This window comes from Phacochoerus africanus, chromosome 15 (genome assembly GCF_016906955.1).
Source record: "Phacochoerus africanus isolate WHEZ1 chromosome 15, ROS_Pafr_v1, whole genome shotgun sequence".
Classification (NCBI taxonomy): Eukaryota; Metazoa; Chordata; class Mammalia; order Artiodactyla; family Suidae; genus Phacochoerus; species Phacochoerus africanus.
Window position 1 is genome coordinate 96,545,027 of NC_062558.1, and position 17,249 is coordinate 96,562,275.

General features: G+C 34.9%; 1 protein-coding gene across 7 annotated transcripts in view; it reads left to right on the forward strand.

The window, feature by feature from the left end:
- The window catches only part of PCDH15 (protocadherin related 15), a 734,454-nt gene that overhangs the window by 242,057 nt on the left and 475,148 nt on the right, over positions 1-17,249 (forward strand). The window lies entirely within an intron of this gene.

Sequence of the window (17,249 nt, forward strand, 5' to 3'; positions counted from 1 at the left end):
GTTTAGAGATAGTTTCTATAGACAGAGAAGAAAAACAGTGAGGTTCCTTTAAAACAGCCCAGGATGCAAACAACTCATACAACTCAACAATGAAACAAACCAGCCAATCAGAAAATGGGCAGACCTAAATAGATAATTTTCCAAAGAAGACATAAGGATGGCCAACAGGCACATGAGAAAAACAAAGTTTAAATCATTAATTATTAGAGAAATGCAAAAGAAAACTAATGAGGTACCACCTCACATCAGTCAGAATGGCTATCATTAACAAGTCAACAAATAAATTCTAGAGAGGGTGTGGAGAAAAGGGAACCCTCCTTCACTGTTGGTGAGAATGTAAATTGGCATAAACACTATGGAAAATAGTGTAGATGCACCTCAGAAAACTAAATATAAGACTACAATATGATCCAGCAATACCACTCCTGTGCTTATATCCAGATAAAACTTTTGTTTACAAGATACGTGCACCCCTATGTTCATCACAGTAGGCAAGACATGGATGCAACCTAAATGTACAGATGAATGGATTAAGAAGATGTGGTACATATATGCAATGGAATATCACTCAGCCATGAAAAGATAAACTAATGTCATTTGTAGTAACATGGATGGAACCAGAAATTCTCATACTACGTGAAGTAAGCCAGAAAGAAAAAGACAAATACCATATATTATTTATCTATGGAATCTAAAACATGGGACAGATGATCTCAATTACAAAACAGCAACAGATCATGGCCAAGAAGGGCAGACTTGTGGTTCCCAGGAGTGGGATGCAAACTCTTATTACTGGAACAGATAGGCAACGGGGCCCCACTGTACAGCACAGGGAACTGTGTGTGATTGGGTCACTTGGCTGTACAGTAGAAATTTGGTCTGAGTCACTTTGATCTGAGTTATGGCACCAAAAATATGGTACCCTCACAATTTCCTCAATGTAACAAAGCATTAGAATGGAAGACATTTTATAAATTTATTAAAGCAATAGTACATTTTTAGAGAGAGGGAGATAGGACTCACGTGTGTGCCAGTTAAAAAGAGGACCCAACTCACTCTGCAATAGTCCTTTTCTTTTTTTTTCCCCCCTACCCTGCAATAATCTTTATACCCACAGTGTGACTTGAGTGGAGGCCCAATTTGATCTTCTGATTGGTCTCAGACAGGATACCTTATTTGCATGGGGAACAGGTTATACAGAGGGGAGGTGAGCAATGGGCTACATTTCTTCTCTAGAAGGGAGTGAGCAGCCCAGGCTGGTCAAGGTGGGGGAAGGGGTATTACAGTGAGACATGGCCAGAGCTTTTTGATTTAATATCCTTGAAGGGGACTTGAAGTCTATAACCCTTCCTTCCTTCCGTCCTTCCTTCCTTCATTCATTACTTCTTTCCTTCCCTCCCTCCCTCCTTCCTTTTCCCCATCCTAGAACATGTATTACTGTACAAGTGTAATACTAGGTGATAGGAGAAATACAAAAACGTATTTTAGAACAGCTCTGCCCATCAAAATTTTACAACCTAGAAATTGAAATAGCATGCATTGATAGCTATTGGTTTGTATATAATAAGAATATTAAGAATTGTTTTGATGGGTTGTTTGCATCTTCAGAGAAACTAGAGAGCTATTTATACTTAAAATTTGAGGCAAAGCTTGATGAACAAATGGACTCTTGTATGGATCACACATGGTAAATATTGTTCCAAGGTCTTAAGATGAGAAATAAGGATGTTTTAAAAATAGCAGGAAAGACCTTCGATTTCATTTTAAAAGTCTGTGAAACTTATCTGAAAGAAATAAACTTGAAAAATAGATTGATGGTGGGTGTTCTGAGTGATAGCTTTATATCTATATATAGATATAGATATATATATTTCTGTCTCCTGGAATTCACCTCCAAATCTGATATACTTACTCCATTGTCCATTTTGTTCAGTTTTTACTGTTTGTGTTTTACTACTTTTCGTTAAGTTTTTTGAGTCTTACTCTGCAAATAATGTCTCAAGTGCTAAAAACTTGAGAGTATTTCCTAGCGGCATATCTGTATTTTGCCAGAAATATTCCTAGGGAAGAATATTTATGTTAAATAATATTCGTTAAAATAATAGGCATTTCATTTTTTTTTAAATCTAACAATTAGGGAGATTGTTATATTGGCCTATTCAGTAACTTTATAAGTGGACTTATTTTACTTAGAAAATTGTCCTGACTTCATATTTCTGGTGTAACTAGAGCAGAGTGTTAGCTCCCAATTCGCATGTAGTGAGGCTGATTTTATATAGTTTTTAAATACACACACTAAAGCAGGCTTGCAGAGTGCCTGAATTGAAATTAAAATGGAAATGAGCCACACATCTTAAATTATTAACTAAAATGCTCTCAGAACTTAAAACTTACATTACAACTTTCAATAACATATTAATGATAAAATGTTGATGCATTTGTTTTAGCTGTACTCTGGCTAGATTAGAAGCTTTCTCATTTTGCCACAGCACAATTTTTTGGTAGATATATCATTACATTTTATAAGGATATAGGAAACAAGAGAAATGACTTAATATGCTGGCATTATTTTTATATTAAAAAAAGCCAATTTGGGGAGCATGTGAAATTACAGAACTTGAGAAGAGTAATATTTTAATAAAGTTGTTAAGTTCATACAGAAAAAGATACCTTCATTTTCACTTCGTGATGTTTCCTCCTCTTTCACACAGTAAGGTACCATTTTTGCGTATTCAAAACTTTCAGGGTAACAGTGAGATTAGCAACATACTCATGAATATTCACTGCTATGTGAAGTGAGAACTCCATTCATGTCTTTTCATGCTTTTCTCAGTTGCATTGCTATCCATGCTGACATTCACAGCTCATAATAGTTCTCTGTAATGAAAAGAAGTTTAGGTTTCTTCATTTGTCAAGATTCTCTCTCTCTCTGTTTTTCTTTCTCTCTCTCTCTCTCTCCATTTCTTTCTCTCTCTCTCCATATGCATTTGTCTCTGGGTAAATGTGTGTGTGTATATATAATAGCTGTAACACATGTATCCTCATAATTTGGATTACTTAAAACATTTCATATTTAGGTATGGTTTAAGGCTTGTGGAAAGTAACATAATGTCTTTTCTATCAAAGGAAATCTTGATTACTCTATTTTGCTCCAGTTTCGTCTGAAACACCTTCCTGCGACCCCCCTCCTCTTTCCCTCTTCTCCCAGTAACAACTGTTTCAAATTAGCCAACCGAGAAGAATGTGTGCCCTGACCTGACCAATGGGAAGGGGACAGGTACATCACCTGCATTAGGAATAAATAGGGAAGGTCTTTGCTTCTTAGCACATGCTTTTTGAGTACCCGTGCCCTTCTGCAGAAATAAAGAGCCTTGTTGAGATTTCCCCATGTTCATGTGTCTCATTTTCTGACACTGATGATCCGAGCCATGTCCCCAACAGGCTCATGTAGAAGGAACTTAGTACTGTTACTATTAGAGGTTTACATTACTGGATGAGTTATTTATCTTGAAGGTACAGGAGAAGAGGTTTAAAAATGGAATGAAATGGAATAGAAGCCACAGGGTCCAGAGTTGTTATGATGGCCTTTGAAACTGCAATATTAGCAGTGATATTTACTCATATCTCAAATGTTAAGCAAGACAGAGATGAGGAAAATATGTGTGGAATTTAAGAGTAGTAGAGGAGTGATTATCATTGACTATCCCTAAAGCAAATGAGAAAGAAGCACTTACCACATGCAATTAGATCCCAACATCTGTTACATGGGGCTTCTAGTTAGCTATATTGGAATCATTGTTCAAGCAAACTATGCTTAGCCTGAGGATAAGGAACATAAATTATGTATAATGTGGATAGTTTTGAGTAGCATCTTTTGCTTGCTGTTTTGGAATCCCTTGTCTTCCTCCTGCTGATAAAGCTAACAAAGAAATGACAATGTGGCTCAGTGTGCAGTTCTCTCATTCATCTTATTGATGTTATTACTCATCATATTGCTAGTAGACAAATAGTATTATATAAAGGAATTTTGAAATTAAATTAACTGAATACACTTACAAATAGACAATTTGTAGTTCAATGTGCATTACAAAAGTAGCATTTTTAAAATTATTTCATACAGTTTAAAATATTTCCTTGGGAGTATATAAGCACACATATGCATAAGTTACAGTGAGAGTCTGGTGGAAGGATACAGAAGTATCATGTGAAATAACCTAGCCCCAAGAATAAATAACACTAACTATAGTCTCAAACACTCTTAGACCTTCTTTCTGTAATCTGTACTACTTAGTATTGTTATATATTTACCATCACACCCTCCTGTGCATATCAGCTTTTGTTTCCTTTCCTTTAAAACAAGTTTCTTCACAATGAGGGAATTTGAGCTTTATATTTAAACTGAAGCCACATGAAAAGGAACAGATCTTTCTGGAACTAAAATTCACAATTCCAGAACAGAGCACTCTCTCTGACTGCTAACCCTGCAGTGGATACCCAGATGAGTCCACAAATATTGGATCAAACTGCCTAAAATGTCCACTTTGAGACAACTACAAAGACATGAGAGAGATATATTATTCAATGTTAAATTTATCCTGTTGCTAAATTCTACATTCCAAACAGAAAAAGTTGTCTATCCTTTTAAATATGTGAGTATGTTCATGTTTATTTTTTTCAGACCTCAAAGATAAGTTGTTTACTGTCCATATTTGGCTTTCTTTTTATACATACACATGACTTTTGTTACATATGAGCAAGAATGTCTTGGAGTTTCCACAAAGGCACACTGGGTTAAGGAATCCGGCTGCAGCAGCTTGGGTCCTTACCAAGGTGCAGGCTCCATCCCCAGCCTGGTGCAGTGGATTAAAGGATCCTGGGCAAGTCAGAGCTGTGACTCAGATGGAATCAATCCTTAGCCCAGGAAAACTTACATATGCAGCAGATGCAGCCATAAAACAAAACAATACAATACAATACAAAAAAAATTTCTCTTCAGTCTGAACCTAGGAATAAAAATGTTGGGTTACAGAGATGATAAGTTTGAGTTACTATTTCTTGATACAGATAGAACTCATAATGGGAGGACATTTCTAGCAAGAGTCCCCTGGACAGCTACAAGATATATCTTGCTATACTAAATACTAATTCTTAGAGCAGGTGAAAAAATAAAGTGACTTTGGCATGTAACAGTATTTGACAATCTCCTTTAATTGCTTTGTACTTACTATAATTTTGATTTTTGAAAAGGCTGATAACATAGCCCCAAGGACAGCAAAATAAGAGAAAACAATTCATTTGTCTGATTTTATCCATATATTTATATTGCATTTGTTTTTCTGGATACTTTTTAAATACATAAAAGATTATATAATATCACAAGTGAAAATGGAGGTAAAGGAAGAAAATAAAGTTGGGGATAAAATGGAATAATACTTGAGACCAAAAGAATGCATATTGCAGTAATATATTCACCCATCGATGATGAGACTTGCTTTTATTTTATTTTATTTTATTTTATTTTATTTTATTTTATTTTATTTTTATTTTTATTTTTATTTTTTTTTATCTTTTTAGGGCTGTGCCCATGACATATGGAGGTTCCCAGGCTAGGAGTTGAATTGGAGCTGTAGCAGTTGGCTTACACCACAGCCACAGCAACGTCATATCCAAGCCTACACCACAGCTCATAGCAATGCCCTATCCTTAACCCACTGAGCAAGGCCAGGGGTTGAACCTAAGTCCTCATGGGTGCTAGTCAGATTTGTTTCTGCTGAGCCACAATGGGAACTCCCTAGGCTTGCTTTTAAATCTAAGCTTTCTGAGAGCTAGTGAAAAAGAAAAAAAAAAAAAGGAAAAGAAATACTTCCAGCACAAATTTCAAAATGTCTGTAAGTTTAAAATAAATACTTAACTAAGCTACAATTCCTAGTAGATCATGAGGGAATTAATCCAGGGTGAGGAGGGGAATGTTTGCTGGAAGGAGTGGGAAAATGTAAATAATATGTTTTATATGTTATGTTAAGTCATTAAATAGACCGGCTAGAGAATGCTTCATGGAGAAAATAATATTGGAGTACAAAATAGAAGATGATAAAGGAGCAGGTCCTATGTTTTTCTGTGGAAGAAGACGGACACAACGCAGAGGTACTCAGCTTGGAGTGTGCTTGGCATATTAGAGAAAAAGTTTGTAGGCTAGTGGCTAAAAGAACAAAATCAAGCCAGGCATTTTAGAACAATGTAAGTATTTGAGTTTTATTTTCAGGGATATTGGGAACCACTAGAGAGTTTTAAGCTGACATCTCTTAGAAGGGTAACTCTGGCTATTGTGTTGAAAATGGACTGAGGCCGATCAAGGTCTGAAACAGGAAGACCATTTGGGACCTCATTGCAATGCTCTAGTCAAAAGATAACGTGGACACAGACTAAGTTATAAATAAAGGTAGTAAAGAAAAAAGGTCAAATCTGAGTATATTCTATAGATGATAGTATTTTCTTACACAAACTGGATATGAGACATGAGAGGCAGTGAGTCAAAAATGACTAATAAAAATTATTCCTGGAAAATTTATAAAGATGGAGTTTCCTTTATCAGGTTAAAGAAAGACAACATGAGAGAGAGGCATAGACGAATATGGGGAGGATCCAGAGCTCATTTTGATCAGATCTCAGTCTGATTTGCTTAGTAGACTTGTGATTGGAAATGTAGAGTTGGCAGTTAGGATGTGTGTTTGGTCCAGGAAAGAGGGAAGAGAGATCTGGACTAGAGGTTTAAGTTTGAGAGTCATGAGTTAGGGGTATAGATGAGACTGAATGAAATGATCCAAAAAGAAAAGAGAGAGAAAAAACATACAAAGAATAAAGTTATGGAGGCAAGAATGAATGAACAGGTAGCAAAAAAGGAAGCAAATGATGATGCGATGATGAGAAAGTAAATCAGAAAGTATGGCGTTCTGAAAGGCAAGTGAAAAGAGGTTTGTGAGCGAGAGTGATGCACCATGTGAAATGTTGATGACTGAGTTGAAAATTAAGAATGAACTACTGAATTTAAAAACATGGAGGCTCTTAATAACTTAGTAACTTCAGTTACCAGCACAGCCATGTCATATAACAGACATTCTGTCTTAAATGTGGCTTCATTAGATGAATGTCATTTTTCATCAGTTTTGTGAGCCGAGGACTTTTACTGGGTCACTGAGTAAAGTTGTATAGGGATTTGCTTAAAGTTGACTGAAGGATTTACTTAAGGTGGAAAGAGCAGTAACTGCCTGACTAGGGTCTATCATCTTTCCAATGGTGGAGTAATATAGAGGATCTGGCTCACTTTTTTTTAACTACTTTTCTATAATCACTATATTTAAATATATATATGTATATATGTATGTGTGTATGTGTATATATATATATATATATATATATAAATAAGATCTGCTTCTTTATTTCAACTTCATTGATTTGATGTTCTGAAAATAAAATTTTGCAGTATTCTGAGAGTATGAACCTTCAAAATTTCCATGTGCCTGTGAATTGGATGCATTGTAATTCACTTAAGAGTCTATATTTTTATCATTTTCCCAGATGATAGAGTAAGAAAATATTGATTGTTGATAAGCATTTGACTTCAGCAATATGATCTCCCTTGCTTATTATCTTGTTCACTTTTATTTATACTTGGAAGAAATGTCCTTCATGACAAATTCTCAGTGATAACTGTGAATAAACTATTGTTCCTACCTCCTTTTCATTTTCTGTTTTGCCTATGCTCAATTTTCTCTCTCTTTCACTTTTTCTCCTGTTGGCTTTCATGTATGTTATATACTTCTTGTCTATTGCAGTTAAAAAAAGTGGTATTATATTGTAAAAAATGTGGCTAGTGTTCCCAATTTAATTACGTAGGATGAATTACACCTTTACACACTTCAGTCTATACAAACTCCTATCCCAGTGGCAATGAGATGAAAAATATTTATTAACTATGTGCCTTTATTTACATACATTACTTTATTTTTTTCATAACACCGCATGTTGCTGATTATAAGAATGTAGAGGACTTGTCTAAAGATTATAGAGTCAGTAAGTAGTAGAGCCAAGGTTTTGACATAGATCTTTTGACTTTAGGTCTGTATTAGCTATCTATTGCTGCATAGCAGTATTGAAACAAACAATATTTTACAACCCACATTTATCATTTCACAATTTCTTTGGGCATAGAATCCAGGCATAGCATACCCATATCCTCTGCTTTTTACCTCACAAGACTATAACAAAGGTGTTAGAAGGGCTACAGTCTTAGCTGTGACTTGACTGGGAAAACATCTTTGAAGCTCATTTGAGCTTGGCAAAATCAACTTCCTTGTGGTTGTAGGACTGAAATCTTCTGTGTCTGATGGCCTGTCAGCTGACCTCCCTCAGCTCTTAAAGGCGACCATAGTTATCTGCCATGCAGACCTCCCAACATGGCTAACTGCTTTGTCAAAGCTGGCAAGGGAAAGAGAGAAAAAGCCTCCATTAGATAGTCACTAGGATCTCATGTAATGTAACCACTTAATGTACATGTAACATTAACTTCCTATTACATTTGCTGTATTCTTTTTCTTTTTCTTTTCTTTTCTTTTCTTTTCTTTTCTTTTCTTTTCTTTTCTTTTCTTTTCTTTTCTTTCCTTTCCTTTCCTTTCTTTTCTTTTCTTTTCTTTTCTTTTCTTTTCTTTTCTTTTCTTTCCTTTTCTTTTCTTTTCTTTTTCAAAGGGCTGCAAGTGCAGCATGTGGAAATTCCCAGGCTAGGGGTCGCAGATCTGAGCTGTGTCTGTGACCTATACCACAGCTCGTGGCAATGCTGGATCCTTAACCCACTGAGCAAGGCCAGGGATGGAACCTGCATCCTCATGGATACTAGTTGGGTTCATTTCTGCTGAGTCACAATGGGAACTCCCACATATACCATATTCTTTCGGTGAATCAAGTCAGAGGCCCTACCCACACGAATGGGAAGGGAGTCATACAAAACCAGTGGCAGGCCTCATGGAGGACACCTTAAGAATCTGTCTACCATAGAGACATTTTAGTTCCTCTGAGCTTAGGTTCCAGCTTCTTTGTTTAGAACCCTTCTCTCCACCAGTGCAAAGGAGGTACTGTGGTTATCCCAAAGGACTCTAGTTTCACTTCTTAAACCAATACTTGCACTCTGATCTGAAGTTTTATGTATAGTTTTAATGTCAACTTTCTGTTCTCTTTTATGAGTTGTTAGCCATGTAAGGTCAGAGATGCTGTCTATACTTACAGCTATATTTGGGAAAGTTAGCTCTAGGGTGAGGTCATTGATAATTACATTGTAGTGTTCTACCTCTATTACAGTCATTTCCATTTTAACCATTTAAATTTTATCAAAAAATTATAGGGCAAAAATCCCAAATTATGATTTTATATATCAACTGAATATATAAATTCAGTGTGAGTTTCCCATGAACTCAAAACTACAAGGTTTTCAGAGTTAAATTAAAGTTTGTGTATTTCCAAGGTGATAGCAAGATACAGGAAAAGGATATCTAAACTGTGAAGTAATAAACTTGGAATTTGATCTTGGGTAGGCTTTTATTAGCTGCACCACCTTAGTCAGGTTATTTCAACGCTTGGAACAGGGTAATTTGGAAACACCAGAGGACTGACTTCAAAGAAGAAGGTTTGAACATAAATGTTTTGTTGGAGTTCTCTTGTGGTGCAGTGGGTTAAGGATCCAGCATTGTTTGCAGTGCCTAGGTTGTTGCTGTATCACGTGTTCAATCCCTGGCCTAGGAACTGCCAAAAGTCAAAAAAGAAAAAGAAAAAAATGAATAAAAGTTTTATTTAGCTTGATAATCTTGGAATCTAGATTTTACTCAATAAATGGCTATACAATGGCCATGCTTATTATTTAACCTCAGTGAAAAATGTATAACTACAATTTCACTTTTAAAAGAATTTGTTTTAATCAAATAATGTGATTTGGGAACTTTGTTTATGTTTTCATTTACAGGGGGTGGTATTCAAGAAAAAAGAATGTTTCTAGCTCTATGATGTAGATGAACACCCTTCCACAGGAGTTAAATTGGGGAAAGATTGTTGTGAGAGCTTCTATGCAATTCATATTGCTTATACACCTTTGCATAATTAATTGTTTTATGGCAACAAGTAGTGTGCTCTGTGTACAGTGCAGTTTTCTTATTTTAATGTTTGGAATGAACCCAAACAGTCAATTACTCTCTCTCCCTATAGAACTTACTCTTTTAGCTTCACTGAATTAGGTTAATTAGAAAGACAATGGACCCCTTTCCCCACTGCCACCTCCACAGCATTTTTAGAGAGTAAGCCACTTGTGTTATAACTGCCTATTAAAAGAAGCAAATACATTTTTCAGGAAAATATTAAATGTACAATTGTGATTTAGTTCCTATAATGTGTGTGTTTACTCCCCAGTAGAATCAAACATAGACTGAAGATGAGAAAAAAAAAGCTCAATCTAAAGATCACTACTAGTATGAATTTGTTGAATAAAATTCATTTCTTGACATCAAATCTAATTTCTAGTTTCTACAAAATTGTCTAAAGTTAAAAAAACTGAGACTCTCCCTAGTGATAGCAGGCCTGGATAGCTTACCTAAATATCCCTTGATAGATTGCCATCCATCCAAGGCAGGGAGTTATCTTTACAAGTTTATCTAGAGTAAACATTCTCTCTGTACCCTTTAACTTCTCAGAGTGATTATTTTTCATTCAAAGCTTTTGAGCCCATATAAATTCTTCAGACCTTGCCACACCTACCCTAATGTTTTGTGACATTAACAGTAGACTGGTTTGTGAAAACCTCTGGAACATAAGTCATTTGGCTTTAACTTTACATGCTTTCCTTTCTAAAATGGAAGTAACACTAATAGCAATACTGTAATTCATATTTTTCAAGTCCTGGTTCTGTACCAGGAGCTGCAATCATATGTATTATTTTACTTAATCATCAGAGCAACACAATAGGCCCTTTTTATGCAAATTACCTTAAACACGTAAGTTGGGTAATGAAGTTGATGTAATTAGGCAATTTTATTGATTAAGTTATTTTATAGTATATTTAAGTTTTGAAATATCTGGACTTTTTATCCTAGTTAAAAAATAAGTAGCTAAAGGAGTTCCCATTGTGGTGCGGAGGAAATGAATCCAACTAGGAACCATGAGGTTGCGGGTTTGATTCCTGGCCATGCTCAGTGGGCTATGGATTCCTCCTTGCCATGAGCTGTGGTGTGGTTTGCAGATGTGGCTCAGATCCCGTGCTGCTATGGCTGTGGGCTCTGATTAGACCTCTAGCCTGGGAATCTCCACATGCCACAAGTGCAGCTCTAAAAAGCAAAAAAAAAAAAAAAAAGCTATGTAAAAGAAACTTAAGACAAAAGCTGAAAATCTACTGCAGCACTGTTATTTAATATAAGTATAGTTTATATTATTGGCTATGATTGATAATATGTTCATCTAAATAAACTGTAAAATTATTTAAAGCAATAGATTAATGAAGAAACCTAAATCTGAATCAAATTTCTAGTTCTGCTGAGAAGTCTGTTTAGAGGCAAATGACTCTCAGTAGCTACCTTTTTTTCTTTCCTTTCTTTTTTTAAAGTAAATAAAGCATCTTTTATTGTGTAAGCAGCTTTTGCAGAGACTCAGTGAAGGTCCAGTCACTTATAAAATGGGGAGAACAGGAGAGAAGAGGTCATACTCATTGGAAAACCATTTTAAATGAACTTGAATTTCCTGCCTCAGATGAACTTCATACAAGTATTGATACTAAAAGGATGTATTAATGTGATTTTTAATTCATTATTTTATATTGAATATAGTTTGTTTACAATGCTGTGTTTCAGGTGTATAACAAAGTGATTCAGTTATACATATATCTATTTTTCAAAGTATTTTTCTCATGTAGGCTATTATAGAACATTGAGTAGAGTTCCTATGTGCTATGGTTCTTGTTGATTATCAATTTTATGCATAATAGTGTGCATATGTTAATTCCAAATTCCTAATTTGTCCTCCCCTCCACCTTTCCCCTTAGGTAAACATAAATTTATTTTAAAGTCTATGAGTCTGTTTCTGTTTTGTAAATAAATTAATTGTATCATTCTTTTAGGTTCCAAATATAAGTGTTGTCATATGGCATTTGTTTTTCTCTGGCTAACTTACTTTACTTAGTGTGATAATCTCTAGGTCCATCCATGTTGTTGAAAATGGCATTATTTCATTTCTTTTTATGGCCAAGTAATATTCCATTGTATATATGTACAACATCTTCTTTATCCATTTCTCTGCTAATGGACATTTAGATTGCTTTCATGTCTTGGCTGTTGCAAATAATGCCACTATGAACACTGTGGTGAATGTATTTGAATTATGGTTTTCTCCTGATATAGCCCCAGGAGTGGGATTGCTGGATCATATGGTAGTGCTCTGAGTTTTCGTTTTAGTTTTTGAGGAAACTACATACTGTTCTTCATAGTGGTTGTAGCAATTTACATTCCCACCAACAGTGTAAAGAGTTGCCTTTTATCCACACCCTCTCTAGCATTTATTATTTGTAGACATTTTGATGATGGCCATTCTGACTGGCGTAAGGTAATACCTTATTATAGTTTTACTTGCATTTCTCTAATAATTAGTGATGCTGAGAATTTTTTTCATTTGCTTTTTGGCCATCTCTATGTCTTCTTTGGAAAAAAAGTCTATTTATGTCTTCTGCCCACTTTTTGATTGTGTTCTCTCTCTCTCTCTTTTTTTTTTTGATATAGAGCTGAATGAGTTGTTTGTATACTTTGGAGACTAATCTTTTGTCAATCACTTCATTTACAAATATTTTCTTCTATTCTGTGTGTGGTTGTCTTTTCATTTTGTTTATGGTTTGCTTTGCTTTGCAAAAAAAATTAAGTTCAATTAGGTCCCATTTTTTTGGTTTTTACTTTCATTAGGAGATGCATCAAACAAGATATTGCTGCAATTTATGTCAAAGAGAATTCTACCTGTTTTCCTCTCAGAGTTTTATAGCATCCAGTCTTACATTTAGGTCTTTAATCCATTTTGAGTTTCTTTTTGTGTATGGTGTTAGACGGTTCTAATTTAATTGTTTTACAGGTAATTATCCAGTTTTCCAAGCACTACTTATTGAAGAGACTGTCTTTCCTCCATTGTATGTTCTTGCTTCTGCATTGTAGATTAATTGACTGTAGGTGTGCAGGTGTATTTCTGGGGTTTCTATCCCATTCTAGTGAATATATTTAAGTTTTTGTGCCAGTACTTTACTGTTTTGATTATTTTGGCTTTATAGTAGAGTCTAAAGTCAGGGAGCCTGACCAGCTCTGTTTTTCTTTCTCAAGATTGCCTTGGTTTTGAGGGTCTTTTGTGTTTCCATACAAATTTTTTAATGTTTTGTTCTAGTTTTTGAAGAATGTCATTAATAAATTCATAGCAATTGCATTGAATCTGTAGATTGCCTTTGGTAATATGTTCATTTTGACAATATTGATGCTTCTAATCCAAGAACATGGTATATCTTTTCATCTATTTGTGTTATCTTTGATTTCTTTCATTAGCATCTGATAGTTTTCAGAGTACAGGTCTTTTGCCTTGTTAGGTAGGTTTATTCTTATCTATGAGATGATGAATGGGATTGTTTCCTTAACTTCTCTTTCTTATCTTTCATTGTTAGTGTATAGACATGCAAATTTTTTTTTTTTTTTAGGGCTGCACCCATGGCATTTGGAGGTACTGAGGCTAGGGGTGGAATCAGAACTACAGCTGCCAGCCTACAGCACAGCCACAGCAATGCAGGATCTGAGCTGCTTCTGCAACCTACACCACAGCTCATGGCAATGCAAGATCCTCAACCCACTGAGCAAACCCAGGGATCAAACCTCCAACCTCATGGTTCCTAGTCAAATTCATTTCTGCTGCACCATGATGGGAACTCCTAGAAATGCAAACTTTGTCTGTCTATTAATTTTGTATCTTATGACTTTACCAATTCATTAATTATCTCTAGTAGTTTTATTGTAGTATCTTTAGGGTTTTATGTGCATAGAATCATATCATCTGCAAACAATGACAGTTTTACTTTTTCTTTTCCAATTTGGGCACCTTTTATTTCTTTTTCTTCTCTGATTGCTGTGGCTAGGACTTCCAAAACTTTGTTCGACAAAGTGGCAAGAATGGACAACCTTGTCTTATTCCTGATCTTAGAAGAAAGGCTTTCAGCTTTTTCCCATTAATAATGGGTTTGTCATCTTTGGCCTTAATTATGTTGAGGTAGGTTCCCTCTATGCCCACTTTCTGGAGAGGTTTTTTTCTTTTTAAACATAAATAAATGTTACGTTTTATCAAAAGCTTTTTCTGCATCATTTGAGATTATCATATGGTTTTAATTCTTCATTGTTAATGTGGTGTATCACACTGATTGATATGCAGATATTGAAAAATTGCTTCCCTGGAATAAATCCCACTTGATTATGGTGTATGATCCTACTAATGCACTGTTGGATTCAGTTTGCTAGTATTTTGTTGAGGATGTTTTACATCTATGTTCATCATTGATATTGGCCTGTAATTCTTTTTGTGATGTATTTTTCTAGTTTTGGTATCAAGGTGATGGTGGTCTCATAGACTGTGTTTGGTGGTGTCCCTGGCCTATGCAATTTTTTGGAAGAGTTTGACAAGTGTATGTTAACTCCTCTCTAAATATTTGATAGAATTTGTCAGTGATGCCTTCTGGTTTTAGACTCAATACCTACTTTTTGAAGAGGAAGAATAAATCCAATATTTAAGGCTGTAAAAGATTGACTGATTATGATTTTTAAAAAAAATCATTAAATATTTAACAGTGCTAGTATTTTTTGGTTTGTGATTGATTTAGTTTTCATTTGTGCTTTTGATACACACTTTTTTTCTGTACATATGTATGGTTTTCTAATAAAGAAGTATCTTTCTATTGTGGTAATGATTTTTGATTTTGTAGAAGAGCAAAATTGAAGGTAAGTGGAATTAAGTAATCTATCCATTTTCACATGTCTAATAAATGGTAGATCCAGGATTGGATTCTAAGTCTGTCAATTCCAGGGCCAGCTCTCTTCACTTCCATTATAGGACTATAAAACTAAGTTAATTCCTCTTTCCTGATTTCATTTATACTTTATTATGACACAAGGAAATTTTCCTGTAAAATAAATCCCATCTTGGGTACCACCTATTTTGTAAGACAGGTCCCTCAGTGTAAATGCTTGTTGATGAATGGATCTCTTTATTTTCATGAAAACCTCTTGTATATGTGTTGTTCTGATATACACCCTGCTAAAATAGAGGCATCCAACTTTCTTAGTAGTATACATAGTGTATGCTATCCTTTTGTTTATTTGTATTTTATGTCTGTGTCTTTATATTTAAAATGGAATCAGGGATGGGGTTGGATTTTAAACATCACATGAAAGAAATTAGTGAAGAGACTTTACTGGAGAAAGGGCAATCTTGCAAAAAAAAAGAGAGAGAGAGAGAGAGAGGAGGCAAAGGGAATACACTCTCCCAATATGTTTTGCTGGGCAGATGCTTACCAACATTGTCTCAGAACACCAGCTGCCCAGATCTGGAAATCCTTGGACCTATGCGAAGATGTAGGCTCACTACTAGGGTAGAGATAGAAGAGCTGCTGGCTCAAATCTTACATCTCAGCTTAGGCGTTACCTATGCTGCCATGAGAGGGTAGAGGACAGTGTTACCCAGGTAAGCCAGAGTGAACATCTACATTCATTAAAAAAAAAAAAAATATTGCTCCTTGCATCATGTCCTTCCTAGCTGTGCTCTCTTCTCTTTCTTCTCCAAATCTTTGGTCTAAGGTAACATGACATAGAAAAATACTGAGAAATTTTTGGCAATGGAAAGGAGTATTCTGGTGAAAGAAAAGCAAAGCTCTTTCTTTTTTCAGCATTTAAGTATTAGAAATACTTATTGTTGATTTTCAGACAATAAAAAAACACAGGGGAGGGGAGAAAGCAAGAAAAAATACTTTGTGACAAAAAAAAATTGTTAGAGTCCAGATGCAGTGTTTTAGTCTCATCACTTTAACATTCATTAAAATAGGAATTCCCATTGTGGCTCAGCGGTAACAAACCCAACTAGTATCCTTGAACACATGGGTTTGATCCCTGGATTCACTCAGTGGATTAAGGATCCAGCAATGCCATGAGCTATGGTGTAGTTCACAGATGGGGCTGGGATCTGGCGTTGCTGTGGCTGTGGTGTAGACTGGCAGCTAACAGCTTCTATTCGACCCCTAGCCTGGGAACTTCCATATGCTGCAGGTGCAGCCTGAAAAAGACAAAAAAAAAAAAAGCTATTACACTTTTTCTCTAGTTATAATCTATTTGCATTATAAAGGAGAGATCATTGCCTCTTTCTCTTTATGTAGCTGCATAGTGTATACTATAGAAAACCTACCATTACTGTTGTTATGCATTATTGAGTCAAGGCAAAAATGTTACTTAGTTGACCTATTATGCATTTCTTTATTTTTTCTTAATCAGAAAATAGAATCCCATTTAATTCCTTAATTCCAGTATTTGGTCTGTGTTTCAATACACAGACTAAATACTTTTTCAAAAGTTAATTCTTTGAACTATTTGTGAAAGAGTATGTATTCAGGCCTAGAACGTATCTGTAGTTCAGGAAATGCATTCATTGCCTGTTCTGTACTTTTGGATGTATTATTTGTAGGTTACATATTTGCCAGTTCAATATATATAAATATAATATATATATATATATAAAAGGATCAATATCTCTGTTTAGATATGTGTACTAGTATGTGAAAAAGAAGTAAATTATCTACTATTTAGAAAAGTATGTGTGTGTATTTCAACATTATAAAAGAATTATTTCTTTTAACATTTCCTATTAAGATAAGCTCTTTAGTAAAGCATGATAAAAATATTATGAATTATTTTTATTATTACTATTATTACTAACTTGCTGAGAAAAATCTTACAGAGACCACCCCTTTTATCTTTAATTATGCAGTGGTATAACATTTAGGCCAATTTCATCCCTTTACAGCAGATACATTTTGCATTATTGTTCTTTAAGCTAGATTTATACTTATAGATTATGCATATATTCTTTTTTTGCATATCATTTATCTCAAAAGGGTTAATATTGCAATACCTGAAGAACTCTAGATTATATATTCTTGTATGCTATCCTAG